This window comes from Lissotriton helveticus, chromosome 1_1, assembly GCF_964261635.1.
Source record: "Lissotriton helveticus chromosome 1_1, aLisHel1.1, whole genome shotgun sequence".
Classification (NCBI taxonomy): Eukaryota; Metazoa; Chordata; class Amphibia; order Caudata; family Salamandridae; genus Lissotriton; species Lissotriton helveticus.
In genome coordinates, this window is record NC_136057.1 from 70,363,988 (window position 1) to 70,383,458 (window position 19,471).

The 19,471-nt window shown below is 48.9% G+C and overlaps 1 protein-coding gene across 1 annotated transcript in view; it reads right to left on the reverse strand.

The window, feature by feature from the left end:
* Positions 1–7,736: 7,736 nt before the first annotated feature.
* The window catches only part of LOC144828559 (uncharacterized), an 83,976-nt gene continuing 72,241 nt past the window's right edge, over positions 7,737–19,471 (reverse strand). The window contains exon 4 of the mRNA XM_078686875.1: positions 7,737–9,820. The gene's annotated coding sequence lies outside the window, so the exon portion shown is untranslated. The remainder of the gene's footprint in view (positions 9,821–19,471) is intronic.

Here is a 19,471-nt window from a genome sequence, read left to right on the forward strand (position 1 = left end):
ACGTAGAGTGTGTTCCGCACTCCTGCCCGCACTGCTGAGGGCGCCTCGAACTGTGAGAACCGAATCACGAGTACCCAGCGTACTCATGCCCGCACTGCTGGTGCGCCACGAACTTTGAGGATAGAACCACGAGTACGAAGCATACTCGGGCCCGCACTGCTGGTGCGCCACGAACTTGGATAATAGAGCCACGGCCTCGTCGTGAGGTACTGTGCAGATTGTATGGTCATACACCTAATGAGAAAGTTATATAAAGAAGCCAATATTGTTACTAGAACTCTGTGTCATGTCTATTTTGTAGTGGGTCTCTTCTACTACCACGTGCAGTCCGAAATGCTTGGCACGCTAACTAGGGAATAAGCCTGCCTGCCCTAGCTACCATCCTACCAAGGGGAGCAGGCGTCATTTTGGGAAGGGCACCTCCCTTCCTCTACGTGGGAGTGGGGTTCCTACTGGACTGGGGTGCAACCCTCAGCCAGAGGGGGATTCCATTTCTAACAATTTGCTTCCAGCAAGAACCTTGAGCTTAGCAGGAAAAAACATCATGTATTTGATGCCTCTCTCCCTCAGCGCTGCCTTCACGCCCACAAAGGAGCGCCTCTCTCGTTGTACCTGAAGGGTAAAGTCTGGAAAAAAACTAATCGTGGCATTGTCGTAGCGGAGGTTCCTGTCCTGTCTAGCTGCTTGCAAGATGGCGTCTCTATCCCTATAGTTCAGGATTATTGCAAGATTGGTCCTGGTTTGGGTTTAGGGATAGGTGCACAGTGCGCCCTTTCCACGGTGAATATGTTGGAGAGGCGTTTAGGCTTCAAGCGATTGAGGATCAGGTCTTCCAGGAAAAGTTCCACACTGGACCTCTCCAAATCCTCCGGTACGCCTACGACGCGTATATTGCTTCTGCGGGCCCTCCCTTCTTGGTCTTCCAGCCGCAACGCCACTTGGTGGTGTTGGTGTACTAGGTCGTTGACACGTTGTTCCAGTGCCTTGGTTGACGTCTGTAGCACCTTGATGTCAGCCTCGTTGGCTTTCATCTTCTCCGATGTTTTCCCGAGGTCGACCTGGAGGAGATTTACTTCGATGGAGACCTTGTCAATTTTCGCCTCTAAGTTGGCGCCAAGTGACTGTATGGCCGCCATGATGGATGCCAGCGAAGGTTCTTTCGTGCCAGATTGGTCACCTGCAGCGTTCTCCGCTTGTGGTGTCCCCATCTGGACCATGTATTTGTCCAGTATGTTTGATTGCATGGCTGTATTGTGCTTGGGCCTCATGTGGGCTCTAATCCCACGCGGTCAGTCTGTGGCACGCAACACGCCCCGGTCCGTCCAAGAATGGCATTTGCAGCCACTGTTGACATTCGGCACACCCCTAGGGTTCCCGCAGCTCAGGCCTTCAAATCACCAGGCGGGCCTCCACTCCACCGGTCCAGGCCCAAGGCTGTGAAGCGCTCCCTCCGCTATGCTCTTCGCCGCACCCCAGCAGGCGGCACGTTTTGCTGCCACACAGCCCTGTCTCGCTGGCCGCAGCTCCATCTCGTGTATGCATGCTGCAGGCATCTCTTCTCAGCAGCCCGCCTCCTGTCCTGCCTGGGGGGGTGTCGCACGTTATCTGCGCATGTGATGGACACTGCGCATGTGATGGTTCACTCATGGGGGCCAAATCACCGCCGCGGCCTCTCCTTCCCGCCTTCTCGATTCTCCTGCAGTCCGTCTCCTCTTCTGCCAGGGGCCCCTATGCTGATGTGCGTCCCTGCCGTGCTTTCAAACGCTGTTTAAAACTGGGCCCGTCCAGCTGCCCACTGCCTCACCGACAGTCGGATTCCGTGTCTAGCTTACTGTCTTTGAAGAGGGACCCACGTGGTTCGGCTGCATTCCTCAGGTGTCCTCCGGTCCGCCTCCAACCCTTCCCAACCACTGGTGCCTGCAGCCAGCCTCGATGTAGGACAGTGTGTGGTAGTCCCAAACTGGCGGCGCTACACTTTTGGGCCACACGATGCAGGCCAGATGGCTCCCCTCAGGCCGACTCGAGCTCCGTACCGGCCCGACTAGGATGCCGAGCCAGGCCCTTGCCTGAGACCTCAGGCCGCTCGCGCTGCTTCAGCGCTTCCCGCCGGCAGCCGGCCCCAGACCACAAGGACGTAACTCAGCTTCCGCTACAGGCAGCGTGGCCGGAGACGGATCAGTTGGTGCCCCTTCCTAGCGCCGATTCAGCGTCGCATATGGTGTGTAGGATTCTCCGGATATTGAGTAACCCTGGGCGTAGTACTTCGCTACGCCCACTCAGCGGGCGTATTGTTGCCTACTGCGCCATTTGCGAAGTAGGCGTAGCAGGCAACACTACATTCCGTGGGCGTAGCTAAGTTGCCCGCCACCCGCCTCCCTCCCGAAATACCTAAATAATGTTTTTAAAAAGACTAAACACCACTTACCTTGTCGGCTGGGTCTCCGGGGCCCCCTCTAGTAAACGCGCCGCTATGTTGGATACTAATGGCATGCGCGGCCGCCCGCGCATTTCACGCGGCTGCCCGCGCATGCGCATTTCTCGTGAGAAATGCGCATGCGCGGGCGGCCGTGCATGCGCATTAGTATCCAACATGGCGGCGCGGTTACCAGAGGGAGCCCCGGAGACGCAGCCGACAAGGTAAGTGGTATTTAGTCTTTTTAAAAACATTATTTAAGTATTTAGGGAGGGCGGGAGGGAGGCGGGTAGTATTTAGCGAGGGCGGGAGGGAGGCGGGTGGCGCGTAGTGGGGCTACACGAAGTGCGTAGGTGGACGTAGTTTCAGGTCCACTTCGCGTAGCTTCGCGTAGCCCCACTACGCCTACTACGCCCAGGGTTAATATTGAGCGGATTTATGACAGAGCTCCCGAGTCAGACGGCCATCTTCGCTGGCACCCCGCCACACCCCACGTACTATGTTTTGACCTAGTTACTACTCAAGGGTGAATTTCAGTGATCTGCTTACAGTGCGCAATATCCACAAGCCTTATTAACTGTGCGCATCAGCGAAACTGCGTGCAACTTCAGCAAATAAAATTTAGGCCAACGCGCACAATCCCAGAAACTGTATTTGCTGTGCTCATCAGCGGAACCATCAGCCCGATTACTGATGGCACATATTTATATAGGGAGGAGTCTCTTTAGTCTGGTGCTCAATTCCATGTGTAGATGTGAGTCTGGTGGTGCCTGATAACTGAAAGGCACACGTTTGTTTACATACAATTTCATATATGTCTGATTTTATTATTCCTATTACAGCGCCTTCTACCTTGAGAAGGCCCATCCCAGACCAGTGTGAGGACAAAACCCATGCCGACAAATGAGCGACCTGAAGTGTAATACTGAGAAATAGTAACCTGGAGGATTGCTGCAAATTATACTAAATGAAAAAAATGAATAAAGAACTACATAACAACAGCTGTGTGACCTGGAAGATGATTGTGTCTCAATAAAGCCCTAGTTTGTGATTACCTTACAGTGCTCACAATATCATCAACGCTAGAAGAGATGGGAGCCTGGGGTGTCTGGTCACAGAAGCTCATTTACATACAAAGGGGGTGACAGCCTGTTCACAACGCACAGCACAACTTGTTTATGTAAAGTGCTAGTACACAGAACAGGTTAAAGTCTTGCGTCTCTTTTTTTCATTTTCTTTAATTTATTTATTTATTTATTTATTTATTTTGAAAGTTTTATATAGCGGACAAGATCTTTGCAGATATCAGAGCGCTTTACAAAGAGTAGTACATGAGGGAGTATAGTCACACAGATAAATCAATAGGTCAAAACAGTACAACTAGGTGGCTACAAAGCCAATCATGTGAGTAATAGAACAGCTAATACAGATAATCAAAGGGGTCAAACATGTAGTACAAATCGATGCAGAGTATTAACAGTGTCTGAGATAAAAGCTCAAGTGTATTTAGCCATGAGGATGGCTTTTACTTCATTTTTAAAGAGTGTAGTGGAAGAGATAAGCCTGGTTTCGGGCGGGAGTGAGTTCCAGATCCTAGGCGCCATTCCTGAGAAGGAGCGCTTATATGTTTTTTCCTTCCGGAATCTTCGAGGTTTCAGCAGAAGATTGTTTGTGCCTCTAGTGTTTCTAACTCCGCCAGAGATTGTCAGTTTCTGAGCGAGGTATCCGGGTGAGTTTAGGTGTACCGCCTTGTGTGTCATGCAGGCGATTTTCAGATGTATTCTGGCTTCAAAAGGCAGCCAGTTCAGGGATTTCAAGTCAGGGGTAATATGGGACTGCTTTTTTGACCCAGTGATGAGTCTCTCTGCAGCGTTTAGAGAAGCTCTCAAGGGTGCGGTTGTAGTTAGTGGGAGTCCACAGAGGGCGATGCTGCCGTATTCAATTCGAGGGATGACTAGTGCTTGTACTGCGGTTTGGAAGTCTTTGGCTGGGAGGAAGGGTTTAAGTTTCCTCAGAGTATTGATCTGGAAGTTCGCTCCCTTTGTTGCCTTGCTGATATGTTGCTGCATGATGAGATTGGTGTCGAGTGTTATGCCTAAAGATTTTGCTGAGTCCACGATGGTCGGTTGGACATTGAGTGCGGTTAGGTGTTTAAGCCAAGTTTGAGTGGTGGAGATCTTCGCTGGAGGTGAAATCAGAAGGAACTCTGTTTTCAGGGCATTGAGTTTGAGATGATTATCGGCAAGCCAGGATTGGGTGCATCTGATCGTTGAGTTCAGGAGCAAGATGTCTTTGGGGGACTGTAATTTGAGATAAAGTTGGGTGTCATCGGCGTACATGTGAAAGTGTACATTGGATGCTTGTAGCAAGGTGGTGAGCGGTTCCATGACTAGGTTGAACAGAGTTGGGGATAGAGAGGATCCTTGGGGGACGCCTAGCGTTACGGGTATTGGCGAGGACATCAGATTGTTGCTCTTGAATTTCTGCGACCTGTTGTGAAGAAAGGAAGTGAACCACTTGAGAACAGTTCCAGATAAACCCATTCTAGCGTTTAGTAGTTCTAGTAAGTTCTCATGTTTAACGGTGTCGAATGCTGAAGAGAGATCAAGGAGGATGAGGAGGCAGATCTCGTTTTGGTCTAGCATTTGCAGTGCGTCGTCAATTATGTGGGTCATAGCAGTTTCTGTACTGTGTCCTGCTCGGAAGCCTGACTGGTGAGGGTTAAGGAGATCAAATTGTTCAATGTGTTTAGTCAATTGTAGTTGCGCACATTTTTCCAGTAGTTTGGCGAGAGTGGGAATATTGGTAATGGGACGGTAATTGTTGAGATCAGAGGGGTCGGCTGTAGGTTTCTTTAGCAGAGGTGTGACCTGGCCAACTTTGAGGGAATCAGGTATGCTTCCTTGTTGGAGAGAACTGTTGATAATTTTAGTCCAGAGAGGGAGCAGCAAAGGGGTAAAGTCTTTTACTGCGTTAGCAGGAAGGGGGTCCGTTAGGTGATTGGATGGTTTCAGGGTGCTGAGCAGTTTGCCAATTTCTTCTTCCGAGTATGTGCCAAAGGTTGACCAAGTAGCATTGTTTTTTGGTTCAGTGGGTGCTAGGCACTGGGGTTTGGAGTAGAGGCTTGCATCAATGAGGAGATCGCTCTTTATGTTGTCAGTTTTTTGGATAAAGAAAGCAGCGAAGTCTTCACAGGAGGGTGCCTCACGCCCAATGTTGAGTGGTTGGGGTTGATCCTTGGATTGTGTTCTAATTAGCTCAAACAGTTTTCTCGGGCGTTTTTTTGCTTGGTCGAGCTGGAGGCTGAAGAAGTCCGATTTTGAGCGTTTTATTTTCCTGAAGTAGGCGTTTCTCTTTTTCTTCAGATCTTTTAGGTGCATTGCAGAGGGAGCTGATCTCCAGGTACGCTCTGCCAGTCGCATGTCTCGTCTATCCTCATTGAGACTCCCGTCGTACAATGGATTGGAGATTTTAGTAGAAACTCTTTTTAGCTGCATAGGTGCAGCCTCATTAATTATTGAGGTCATAGCGTTGAGATAATGGTCAGTCAGGGTTTGAACGTCCGTAGCGCCTGTCGGTGGGAGTAGGAGGTTGCAACTATTAGGGGGCAAACTTCCTGCTTTGAGTTTTTTCAAGTCTCTTTTCCAGACTTTGGGCTTGGAGAGTTGAGCCGGGTTAACTTTAACTTTTTCATTGATAAAGAATGTGACAATATGATGATCTGACCAGTCACAGGGTTGGATGGACTCGAGTTGGATAGAGTCCTCTTTGGAGATGATCAGGTCGAGGATAGAACCTTTCTCGTGGGTCGGGCTGTTGCATATTTGGGTGAGGTTAAGGGCATCGAGGACGTTTTTAAGACTATTTACCACCGCGTCATTGCGATCGTTCCAGTGGAGGTTGAAGTCACCAAGATATATTTGGGTGAGCTGCCTTCCGGAATTGGTTGAGATCATATCCATGATTTGTTGGGAAAAGGTGAAGTTGTCCCTGGGTGGGTGGTAAATGCTGTGAAGCGAGCATATCGGTTTGCCCTCACTAGGAATGTCAAGGCAGATGTATTCCCAGGATGTTGGGGATGGTAGGGAGGTGGAATTGACTTTCTGAACAGAGAGGTTGTTCCTGTAGATGCACGCAATTCCACCACCTATTTTGCCTGCTCTGTCGAGCCTGATAATGTGGTAGTTGGGAGGAACCAGAATGTCCATTATAGGTGTCGAAGATTCAGTTAGCCAGGTTTCAGTCAGGATGATTAGGTCAAGGTCCAGCGATAAGAGGAGATCAGCAATGGCGGCGGAGTGTTTCGTGGCCGATCTGCAGTTGAGGAGAGTGCATTTGAGACGGGGTGTATTGAGGGTGGTAGATGGTTCTAGAGAGAGAGGGACTTTTCTAAGGTTATTGGGGATGGGGAATCTGCTGTTTAGTGTGGGGGGTCTAAGGGGGTTTGAGTGTATCGTGGGAATGTTGAGGTGTGGGGTGGTTGTGTTATTTTGGGGGGCTGTGTAATTTTGGGGGGCTGGGTCATAGGAGCGGAGAAGGGTGAGTGTGTCGAGGTCAGAAGTTGAGTTGTGGGTGCGACGAGGGCGACTGTTGCGATTGCGAGCTGGGATTGAGGTCAGGTTGGGGGAGAGTTGAGTGAGAGAGTTAATCGGAAGGGTGGGGGACAAGTTGTGCGGGGAGGTGTATTTGTGTGAGGGGTTGCAGGGGCGATGAGGGGGACGAGGGCAGTTACTGCGCCTATGACCAGGGATTGACGCCCGTTGTAGGGCTTGTTGAGTGACGGAGTCAGCCGGAGGGGTAGGGGACAAGTTGGGAGGGGAGGTGGGGGTGGGTGAGGGGTGTATGGGGTGTTTGGAGGGTAGTTCTTTGATGATGTGTATGTCTTCTTTGATCTGAGTGAGGGTGGCCATGATGTCGTTCATCGTGGGGTAGGTGTTGGAGGTGGGGGTGGCGGACAGAGGTGATCCTGCACCTTGCTCTGTTCTTCTCTTTCTCGCATTTCAATTCATCATAAATTACTCAAATTCACTATTGCTTTATCAGCACGGCACAAGTCGGAGGGTAGCCACAGTTTGAAGGGGTCCCCCACTATTATCTAGAAACGGGACTCAGTTCCACCTAGCTCCTTAGCCTGCAACTGGTAATTGTTACGTTGTGCCCCAGCACTGCAGACACAGGCCTCTGAGTGTTTGTTTGTGTGAGTGGCGCAAGAGAGGAACAGAGAACTTGACAAAATTAGTCCTTCTATTGCTTAATACATTGTAAATGTGAAACACTTTGGGGTGTAGGGGCTGGATAAAGAATAACGTCAGGAAACAAACACAAATTAAAAGCACATTTTATTTATTCGCTGAAAACTGTTTAAAAATTGTAATTTTCAAGTTCCACATATCTGTTTAAAAATATTTCCACTTTCAGTCATTTCCGAGTTTAGTTACAATCTAATAGTAGGCAAAACACATGATGTTTAAAAACTGAAACCAAAAACCTATTTTTACAATATTTTATGTTTCTTGTTTCTTGTTTTTAAAACAGCCTGTCAACCTTTCCCATGAAAATTATTATAAGGGCCTGACATCACTTCTTGTGATGCCACTACATGTGACGTCACTGTGATTTGCATATGGTAATGGCCTCCTTCACTATTTTCCTTGCTTGTTCCCTGTTTATCGGCAGGACATGGGTCTATAGGTATTAAAAATAAACATAGAAATTCACAGTTGTTCAGACCGTTTCTCTGGTGATGTCACACATTTAAATGTATTCGGCTGCTTCTTCTATTTTTAGGTGAGTACAAATAACGTGCCGTTCCCCCTCCTTCCATTTCTCTCTTTTTCTCCCCCTTTCTTTGTCTCTCTCGCTCTCTGGATCTCTCTCCCTCTCTATCTCCCACACACTCCTGTTAGCGTTAGCTTCATGAATGTCACTGCCACTTCTGGCATTCATACGACAAATCCTTCAGAACATTTGAGGACAAGGGACAATCAAGTGTGGAAGATGAGTTGCTGGGAGTGCAACTGATTGTCCTGGCACATATATGCTTTTGATGTGGGATTTCGCTATTTCACCACATTCTTCAAACAGAGTCTACTGCTTACAATGGCTCAATTCTGGTAAAAAGTAGAGTTTGGCAAGTCACAAAATGAATAGGGAGAGCCAAGTCAGAGAGGAGCCACGGGTCGCACTTAGTAATAAGGCGCGAGGCACGAGCTGACCCATCAACTGAAACAGTTTGTATAAGATGCAGCAAACGTTACCTAAAACAAGGTATATGCTCTTTTATATGTAAAAATAGGTTATTTCTTGAACACCTGTGTGTCGCTTTATTTCGTTACATATACTGCAGCGGCATTTGCTAATAGTAATACATGCATTTTACCAATGAAGCTTCCATCTCCAGAGCCCTGACAACATGTCCACTCTGGGTGTGTTGGGTTTATAGGTTCTATCACTAATCCGACAAGTTAGCTGGAAAGACCACTGTGAGTCCCAGTATTGTTCAGTGTTGCTTTTACAGGTAGTGTGGTCAGGTGCGATTGAATGTTTTTCTTTGTGTCTCTTCTTCACCAAATAAAAATCAACTATGTTTCTTTTCTTTTAATCCACATTGTGCTTGTCTCCCACTGTGTATCCTGGTACATCATGTCGCTTTGCTATGTGTACGGAAGTGAACAATCACTGGAAACAAACACTTTTATAATTCTGCAAATACTGTTATCTGTTTTTCTTCTTTACTGCTATTCGGGTCATCTATCACCTGGTATTTCAATGTCCTACATAATTTGAATTTTATCTGTTTCCGTAATTCATTCCTCTCACAATAAATGCACTGTTCAGCTCTTGTCTATGTCCTCAGATGGGTCAATATTATTTTTGATGTTCTTAACTTCTTTCCGGAATCTCTGCATCGCTAGAATTATTTCCATGTGAGTTAAATGAAGGAGTGTATTCACTAAGGGCTGTGTGGGATCGAAAATTGACAAAAGCCCTTCTCACTTTCAGTGCCCTTCTATGTTTTCACCCTGTGTGTTCGCTGATGACTTTGTAGCTCAAATCGTCGACTAAAGCTCTTCCCACATTCATTGCACTTGAGTGGCTTTGTAAATGTAAATTTATTTGAGCTTGTAAAGCGCACTGCTACCCGTAGGTTTCCTGGCGCTGTATAAAGTGCTGGGGAACCCGTTCTGGCTTTCCCTGTGGGATGTATTGTATTGTATTGTAACTAAATTTGTAATGCGCACAGCTACCCACATGGGGTCTCCCGGCGCCAGCAAAAAGGTAGTAGTGGTAGGGTCAGGCAATCATCACTGAGGGAAAAGCAAAGTTTTAAGCTTCTTACGAAATTTCGTAAGAGAAGGCTCGAGTTTTAGTGGGGCAGGAAGAGAATTCCAAAGTTTAGGGGCAAGACTGTGGAAAAGTAAATTTTGCCATGTTCTGTGTCCCTACGTGTCATCCATAATATGTTATGTGTGCATGATTAAATATGCATATGCATTCCCCATGTCCGATTAATGACGCAATTACAGTTGTGTCCACCTCTAGTATGCCAGTTACTAGTCCTCGTGAATACTACGAATATCAGGCCTATGTAAAGATACGTTGCCACGTTTCTCAGTGTGCACGTTATTCTATTATAAAGTCTCCGTTTCGAGGCCTCAAAAGGGCCTGGACACTAGATTCAGATCCTGTCTCCTGAAGCCTCGCTGAGGAGCGATACAGCCCCCACCTGTATCCTCGACCCTTCACTTACTTCCTGCCTCGCAGTGCCCGGTCCAGCCTGGCTCAGTCTCTGAGTCTGCCAAGAATATGTTATAGTTCCAGTTATCAGTTCAGTCCTCCTTCTCTGCATTCCTAAGCTACTGAACTGTATCAATAGTTTCCGTCATTGTCTAGCCTTCACGTCTCCACGTTAGAGAAATACTGCATTCAATGGTCATTTAATATTCTTCATCACGTACTACATGTAGAATAATATATGGTCCAGTCTTAGAATCAAGTTAGCCTTTCCTCTCCTGACTTATAGTTTATATCAACATGTTCTCTAAACATCAGATACTAGATACTGTTTAGGTACATGTCGCCCTGACTCTCCAGACTTCAGTCTCTGCTCCTAGCACAGAGTTCATAGCCCCCAGTTTCTCCTAGTGATACGTCATTGCTAGTTTGCGCGCACCATCAGGTTAGAGGTCCCGGCTCCTCAGGTAGCCCCCTCCATGGTTTCCGCCCCATTCATGACATATCCTGTTACGTTTGCATCACATGTCTATGTATACGCCCAGTTACACCTACTTTCGCCCTTATCTTTCGCGACTGCTACGCGTCACGCCTTCTGCTCCACCCACTGCTACGCCTACTGCAATATAATGCTATGTGTTTGCGTTATGTATATATGCTCATGTATTGTTATTAAAAAGCAGCGCGCTCATCCCAGATCCAGCCCCAGCAGCTGCTGGGCCCTGTCACCCTGTCATCCTATTCCTATGCAGGTTGTCCTGTTCCTGTCCTTATGCTGTATTAAACCTGCAAAACTCCTACTACCTCGAATCTTGACTCTTATTTATTGAGCTATCTGTTATGATATATGTCTAGTCAAAAAGAGAGGTATTATTTATTTATTTACCACATAATGGCGCCCGAACAGGGACTTGCCCTTTCCCCACGCGTCGGTGAAGCCACGCCGACCCCCTGACCCTCTGCAGTCGTGACGGAACTCTTCTGCGCAGTGGCAGATATTTCTGCTCAAGTATCCCTCAGGCCCACGGAGGAGACGGAGGAGTCAAGTCAAGTCAAGTCATAAAATTTGTATAGCGCACTACATACCCAGAGGGTTTCAAGGCGCTTAGGAAGGGGAGGAGGATTATTTGTCAAATATCCACGTTTTAAGCTGCTTTCTGAACGCTAGGTGATTCTGGGTGAGGCGAAGGTAAGCGGGGAGTGAGTTCCAAGTTTTGGCAGCCAGGTATGAAAAGGATCTGCCTCCCATGGTGGTCTTGTTGATGCGAGGTACAGTGGCGAAGGCTTGGCTGGAAGAGCGAAGTTGGCGGGAGGGGGTGTAGAAGGACAGTCGAGAGTTGAGGCAATCTGGTCCGATGTTGTAGAGTGATTTGTGTGCGTGGGTTAGCAGTCGGAAAGTGATCCTCTTATTGACGGGTAGCCAGTGGAGGTCTTTAAGGTGACCAGAGATGTGTTCGTTGCGTGGGATGTCTAATATGAGCCTGGCTGAGGCGTTTTGGATTCGTTGTAGTTTTTTCTGGAGTTTAGCGGTGGTACCTGCGTAGAGGGTGTTTCCGTAGTCCAGTCGGCTAGTGACTAGAGCGTGGGTGACTGTTTTCCTTGTTTCGGAGGGGATCCAGCGAAATGTTTTTCTGAGCATGCGAAGAATGTTAAAGCAGGAAGATGATACGGCGTTGACTTGTCTGTTCATTGAGAGTGAAGAATCCAGGATGACGCCAAGGTTCCGTGCGTGGTCTGTCGGGATGGGTGCTTTTCCGAGGGCTTCCGGCCACCAGGAGTCGTCCCATGCAGAGGGGGATGTACCTAAGATGAGGACTTCTGTTTTGTCTGAGTTCAGTTTCAGACGGCTTTGTTTCATCCATTCGGCGACTTCTTTCATTCCTTCGTGTAGGTTAGTTTTGGCGGTGCTGGGGTCCTTGGTGAGAGAGAGGATCAGTTGAGTGTCGTCCGCGTAAGAGATGATGTTGAGGTTGTGTTGGCGGGCGATGGCCGCGAGGGGGCTCATGTATACGTTGAATAGGGTGGGACTGAGTGAGGATCCTTGAGGTACGCCGCAAATGATTTCAGAGGCCTCGGACTTGAATGGTGGGAGGCGGACTCTCTGGGTTCTTCCGGTGAGGAACGAGGTGATCCATTCCAGTGCTTTTCCTTGGATTCCGATGTTTCTGAGGCGTTGTAAAAGGGTGCTGTGGCAGACTGTGTCGAAGGCTGCGGAGAGGTCGAGGAGGATGAGGGCGACTGTGTCTCCATTGTCCAGTAGAGTTCGAATGTCGTCTGTTGCAGCGATGAGGGCGGTCTCAGTGCTGTGTTTGGCTCGGAAGCCAGATTGTGAGGGGTCGAGTGATTTGTTGGCTTCGAGGAAGGCGGCGAGCTGGTTGTTGACGGCTTTCTCGATGACTTTGGCCGGGAATGGAAGAAGCGAGATGGGGCGGTAGTTTTTGAGTTCGGTGGGGTCTGCTGTTGGTTTTTTCAGAAGGGCGGTGAGTTCAGCGTGTTTCCAGTCTTCTGGGAAGGTAGCGGAGTTGAAGGAGCAGTTGATGACGTCTCGGAGGTGTGGTGCTATGACGGAGTCTGCTTTGTTGAAGATGTGGTGAGGGCATGGGTCTGTGGGGGATCCGGAGTGGATGGAATTCATCAGGCGGATGGTGTCCTCAGTGGAGATTGGGTTCCAGGCGTTAAGGGTGTTTACGGGGGGAAGATGGTCAGCAGATGGTAGGGTGGGTTGGCTTCCGGGTTGGTTGTCAAAGCTGTTGTGGATGTCAGCAATCTTGTTGTGGAAAAAAGAGGCTAGGGAGTCGCAGAGGGTTTGAGAGGGGGTGATGTCGTTGGAGTTGGCCGAGGGGTTGGAAAATTCCTTGACGATGTTGAAAAGTTCCTTGCTGTTGTGGGCGTTGTTGTCAAGTCGATCCTTGAATGCTGTTTTCTTGGCTTTTCGGATCAGTTGGTGGTGAGTACGGGTGGCGCTTTTGAAGGCGTCCTTGGTGCTGGTGGATGGGTCTTTTTTCCAGGCCTTTTCAAGGGAGCGGCACAATTTCTTGGACTTCTTGAGATCATCGTTGAACCATGAGGCCTTTTTGTTGCCAAGTTTGTGTTGACGTTTTTTCAGTGGTGCTAAGGTGTCGGCGGTGTTGGATAACCACAGGGTGAGGTTGGAGGCAGCTTCGTTGGCGTTAGAAGAGAGGGCTGGGGAGGTTCGAAGGAGCGATGTGGAGATCTGATCCGTGGTGATTTTGTTCCAGTTTCTTTGTAGAGTTGGTTGGAGGTGGATGATGGGTTTCGGCTTGTTGTAGGTGAAGTGAACGCAGCTGTGGTCAGTCCAGAGGAGATCCGTAGTGTGGCTGAAGGAGACATGGTTGCTGGAGGTGAAGATGGGGTCGAGTGTGTGACCTGCGATGTGGGTGGGGGAAGTGACCAGTTGTTTAAGTCCGAGGTTGGCGAGGTTGTCTAAGAGGGAGGCGGAGTTGCGGTCGTTGTTCTTTTCAAGGTGGAAGTTGAGGTCTCCCAGAAGGATGTAGTCTTTGGAGGGGAGCGCGTGTGGGGTGATGAAGTCCGTGATGTCTTCACTGAATTTTGCGCGGGGTCCTGGTGGTCTGTAAAGGAGGGTGCCTCTGAGTGTGGTCTTGGGGTCGATGTGGATCTGGAAGTGAAGGTGTTCAGAGTTAGCGAGGTTGGCGTCGGAGCTGGTAGAGATGCGGATGGATTTCTTATGGACGATAGCGATTCCTCCTCCTGTGTGGTCGGTGCGGTCCTTGCGTGTGATCTTATAGTCATCTGGGATAGCGATGGCGATGTCAGGGGCGGAGGATGCGTTCATCCATGTTTCCGTTAGGAAGGCGACGTCAGGAGAGATGGTGTCTAGTAGGTTCCAAAGGTCAATGGCGTGCCTGTGGACCGAGCGGGTGTTGAGAAGGATGCATTGTAGGTGGTTGGGGACGGGAATCTGTGGTGTGGTCGTAGCGGAGATGTTGTTGGTGCCGCTAAAATTGCAGGAGGAGCAGGAGAACGGTCCATGGGTGCGTCCAGGAGCGGCTTGGACGCAGTTGGGGGCGCGGCCGGGGTTAAGGGCTAGGAGGGTGGCGGCATCGTAGGTAATGCGGGAGGGCTGGGCAGCGCGAGGGGCAGGGGGTCTGGCGCTGGGCGCGGTCCAGGCGCGGACGGGCGTAGACGGGCTTACCTTTGGCGCACCTTCGGCGCGGATTGGGCGCGGTCGCTGCGCGTGAACGCTGCGCGCGGGAAGAACTGTCATATATGGATGGTGGAGGGGGAGGGGCGAGGGCGTCTCAGCTGGGAGGCGGGGCGGGCACACGAGGGCAAGCACAACAAACAAAATGGAGGCGGAGGGGGGGGGCACAGCGGAGCGCTAGCGGCAAAGCGCGTTTACACAGTCTAACCAGCACACAGCACAGAGATGCACCAAGCGCTCCTACAGCAAAGCGCTGATCCTGCAAATAACAAAACAAAAATACCAGGCAGTGAGAACAGCAAATAGCGCTACAATACCAGCAGTCAGCAGGGACCCTGGGAGCGACCACTCGGCTCGTGGAAGAGCAGTGAGTCACGGCGCCTGGAGGGAGGAGAGCGTTAATCAGGACAGTGGGAGGGCGTCTCAGCTGGGAGGCGGGGCGGGCACACGAGGGCAAGCACAACAAACAAAATGGAGGTGGAGGGGGGGGGCACAGCGGAGCGCTAGCGGCAAAGCGCGTTTACACAGTCTAACCAGCACACAGCACAGAGATGCACCAAGCGCTCCTACAGCAAAGCGCTGATCCTGCAAATAACAAAACAAAAATACCAGGCAGTGAGAACAGCAAATAGCGCTACAATACCAGCAGTCAGCAGGGACCCTGGGAGCGACCACTCGGCTCGTGGAAGAGCAGTGAGTCACGGCGCCTGGAGGGAGGAGAGCGTTAATCAGGACAGTGGGAGGGCGTCTCAGCTGGGAGGCGGGGCGGGCACACGAGGGCAAGCACAACAAACAAAATGGAGGCGGAGGGGGGGGGGCACAGCGGAGCGCTAGCGGCAAAGCGCGTTTACACAGTCTAACCAGCACACAGCACAGAGATGCACCAAGCGCTCCTACAGCAAAGCGCTGATCCTGCAAATAACAAAACAAAAATACCAGGCAGTGAGAACAGCAAATAGCGCTACAATACCAGCAGTCAGCAGGGACCCTGGGAGCGACCACTCGGCTCGTGGAAGAGCAGTGAGTCGGAGGCGGTCCAGCATCCAGACGAGACGGTGGAGGAACGCGGCGAGTCCCGACCAGAGCCCAAGCCAAGAGTCCAAGGTCCGAGGTATCCGGAGGTCCACCCGTAACTGAAGTCCGAAGTCCGAAGTTCGTCATCCGTCGTCGTAGCAGTCCAGTCCAGTCTGAGGCTTTCCGTTCTTGCTGCCCGGTGAGTACCGTTACTGGGGTGGTATCTAGACAGGGTCAATTTAAATTGACTCTGGTCTGTGGGTTGGTGGTACACAGTCCCACAAACGAAGTGCCCACTTCGGTGGATGCGGGTCCTGACGTGTCTCTTTATGAGACCGGTAAGTTTCGTACTGTTTCAGCAGTGCATCTAGTTTCTGTTCTAGTCAGTTTCTGTTCTCGAGAAAATTCATGTGTTCTGTTCCCAGTATTTCCAGGTAGTATTCTGTTCGAACTGTTATTTTAAATGTTTTTCATGTATTTTAATGTCGTGGTATGAATGGGGAATAAGTATCGTGTTCGTTGTGTATTGTATTGTGTCTAGATTACAGTTCAGTCATGCCCATATTTTCCAAGTTACGTCAGTTAAAAACTAGAAAGGGTCTGCTGGAAGCAGCAGTTCCCGTCCCGCCCAGGGACAGTCCAGGTCACTTTATGTATCAGAAACATGGCATAAGTGCCATATTGTATCTAGATTTATGGGTAGAGTATACCAAACAGTTAGAAGAAAAGTATAGATGGCCCGTATCGGGTACATGGGATGCTGAGTGCATCATGCGAGTAGAAGAGGCATTATGGAAAAAGAAAGCCAGACAGTCACAGAAAGATGCCATCGAGTTATGGCGCAAAGAAGCTCATAAAAGAACTGAAAAAGAAATCAGAAAGTCAGAATTAAGTAGAGAATCCTTAGAGCGAGCCCAAGAAAAAGAATTAATCAAGATAGGTGAACAAGTCAAAGCCGAACAGTCAGACAGACAGAGGCATGCCCTTATTAAGGGTATGTATCCTCTTCTTGCCGAGGGCTTGCCAAAAGCGACCCCGGAGGCATCCAGTAATTTCCCGCCACCACTAGTTCCGACCAAGCTACGTCACAAACCGATCGCAGCTGATATTTTTATTTCGTCCTATCTGGACGACACAGTCCCTGAATATGCAGATCCTGTTCGCGCTCCGCCAGTCCCTGTAAATCAGGCACATCCTGCTCCTCCAGACACCGGGGCACCCCATGCAGTACCTGCTACGGTACCCCCGGTCCAGCCAGCATTTCAATTTCCCGCTCCACCACGAAGAATATCAGTCGATGATTCTAGTCTAGGGGCCGCAGGAGGAGGTCCTCCTCAAACCCCGCCGCCACGCAAGCGTTTATCAGCACTCGAATTACATGCTCAAGCATCACAGCGTACTCCCAAGAGTAATAAGTCTGTTGCAGAAATCAGGCAAGCCCTTGGCGAATGTGCCTATGACCCAGTCCCAGGCGAGAATAATATGGTTTTATATTCAGTACGCGTAAGGAGGGTGACCGAGTATCTAGTCACCCTACCCAACATGAAAGAAGATCTAGACAGAATATATCGTTTCATCCGTACAGGGGATGATCCAGAAAGTATTAGTGATGCCATGTCTCAAAGGAAAGCTGAGATCCAGCGTATGATATTAAAGTTTTTAATTAACTGTCTAATAAGAGAACAAGATTACCCGTCTAAAGATCCGGCCGAAATGAAAACCCTGACAAAGTGGAGTGATAATATAGCCGAGGGTAAGCACAATACCATTAGTGCCATGGAGAGTATGTACAAGAAAATCCGTAGAGAAATAATAAAGATACACGAACAACGTAAAGCAGCACAAGTAAGCGAGAAAGAAAGTAACTCTGATACTGAAGAGGTAGAGGACGAGAATCCCGCCAGAATAGCGTATGTAGGAAAATCTAGATTTCCAGATCGCCATTTACGCCTAGAACACAAGCCAATTTTCCATCATTCAGCACCAGAACAAGGTTCCCTAGAACAAGTGTTCCAAGCTACTGATCACATTCTGAAATCACGAATCGGTTACAGTGAGTTAAGTACCATGCATGAACAAGAACTAGCCCGATCAGCAGTCCGATGGATTACTGATTCTATCACTTTTCCAGACGAAATAGTGGCACGAATGTTTCTGAAAATGCCCCCAGCCGAACAACGACTGGTGGGTATGTATATGATCCAGCACCTCATTACTCTGTATGAGGGTCAGCACTCTGATCCAGGTCCGTTACACGATGTCCTGAACGAGTTACTCCAGTATAGATGGAGAGGTCTAGGTACCGACTTAATTAGTGTCATTCTAGAACAGCGCCATAAATATAGAACGTTTCTGAACCCGCATTTTGTTCATGTCTCACCCCCAGAAAGTAAACCATTTTACATGGAGAGACAGAACCCGTTACGAGAAGTGCATCCAGTTAAGACAGAGGACGGTGAAATGCAACGAGTGTTTGTATACACTCCAATAACAAAGATGGAACTCCTCGAGATGAAGAAATTAATTCCCTGTCATGACAAAGATCCAGCAGGGTTCCATAGAGAATTAAAAGACATGCTCCGTATGGGAGAATACACTTACCCAGATATCATTAAAATGTTAAAGGTCCTGTTGCCCGCAGGGGTGTATGAAAAGCTAAAGGAAAAAGAGAGGGAGGTAGGCTTGCCTCTCATCGAGATACCTGTAGATCAAGAAGGTCCCTATGTTCACAGTCAAGTATTAGGGAAAGACAGAAAGTTTTTGATTGATACAGGGGCAAGTAGGACCACAATTAGTCATGCCGAAGTTCCAGGGGCTCCGCTCTCAGGCTCAAGAAATGTTTCCCTTGGATTTTCAGGAAAACCTATCGTAAATGAGATTTCAAAGCCAGTTACTCTAGAAGTAGGTCCATTGTCCCGTACTACTGATCTGTTACTTACTAAGTCATGTCCAGAAAACCTATTGGGCATCAAAACACTGAAAGAGTTAGGTGCAGTTATATGTTGTTCCCCAGAGGGAATACGATTGTTCCTACGTGACTTTAAGGGTCACTATGTATTACGAGATTTTGATTCAAGACTGTCTAATGTTCCACAGCATCTATGGGCGCAAGGTCCAACTGATGTAGGTTACATGCAAATCACACCCTATCGTGTGACTCTCAAGCCAGGTGTAGTGTTACCACGAATCAGACAGTACAGATTGCCACCTGAGGCTGTAGCAGCCTTATCCAAAATTATTGACGAGCTCATGGCTCAAGGAGTGGTTGTAGAAACTGACTCCAATGTATGTAATTCTCCGATCATTCCAGTCATGAAACGTACTGATCCAAATGCACCCCCAGTATATCGATTAGTGATTGACCTACGAGAGCTTAATAAATGTATTATTCCGCAGTACCCAGTTGTCCCAGACATCTCTTCCCTATTAACCGCCATTGATTCCGAAGCCACGTTCTTCACTGTCATAGACCTCAAGAACGCATTTTTCAGTGTCCCTATTCATCCAGACAGCCAGTTCCTTTTCGGATTTTGTTTAATTGGAAGGAGCTATATGTTCACACGAGCTCCTCAAGGTTTCACAGAAAGTCCTAGTATTTACAGTCAAGCACTTAAGAGACAACTAGACAACATTCACATGCCAACTGACACTGCCCTGCTCCAGTATGTTGATGATCTACTGATCACAGCCCGTTCTGAACGTGCTTGCGAGCGGGCATCCCTTACAGTCTTGTACTTCTTAGCCGAGATGGGGCACAAGGTGTCCCCTTCTAAGCTTCAATTCTGTGTCCAGCAAGTGGTCTACTTAGGACACTTACTGTCCAAGAGGGGTAGACAGTTGACACCAGACCGTATCCAGTTAATAGCGAGTCTTCCTCAGCCCAAGACCCAGAAGGAGGTACGTGCTTTTATCGGCCTCACTTCTTACTGCAGACAATGGATTCCCCAGTATGCATTTCTAGCCAAGCCACTGATACAGTTGACGACACAGGAGGCAGCCGTATCGACTGTCCTCCCTTGGACATCTGAACATACACTTAGTTTCAACGAGTTAAAGAAAGCTTTATGTCAAGCTCCAGTTCTAGCCACACCGAACTACAGTAAGCCTTTTACACTTTTCGTCATAGA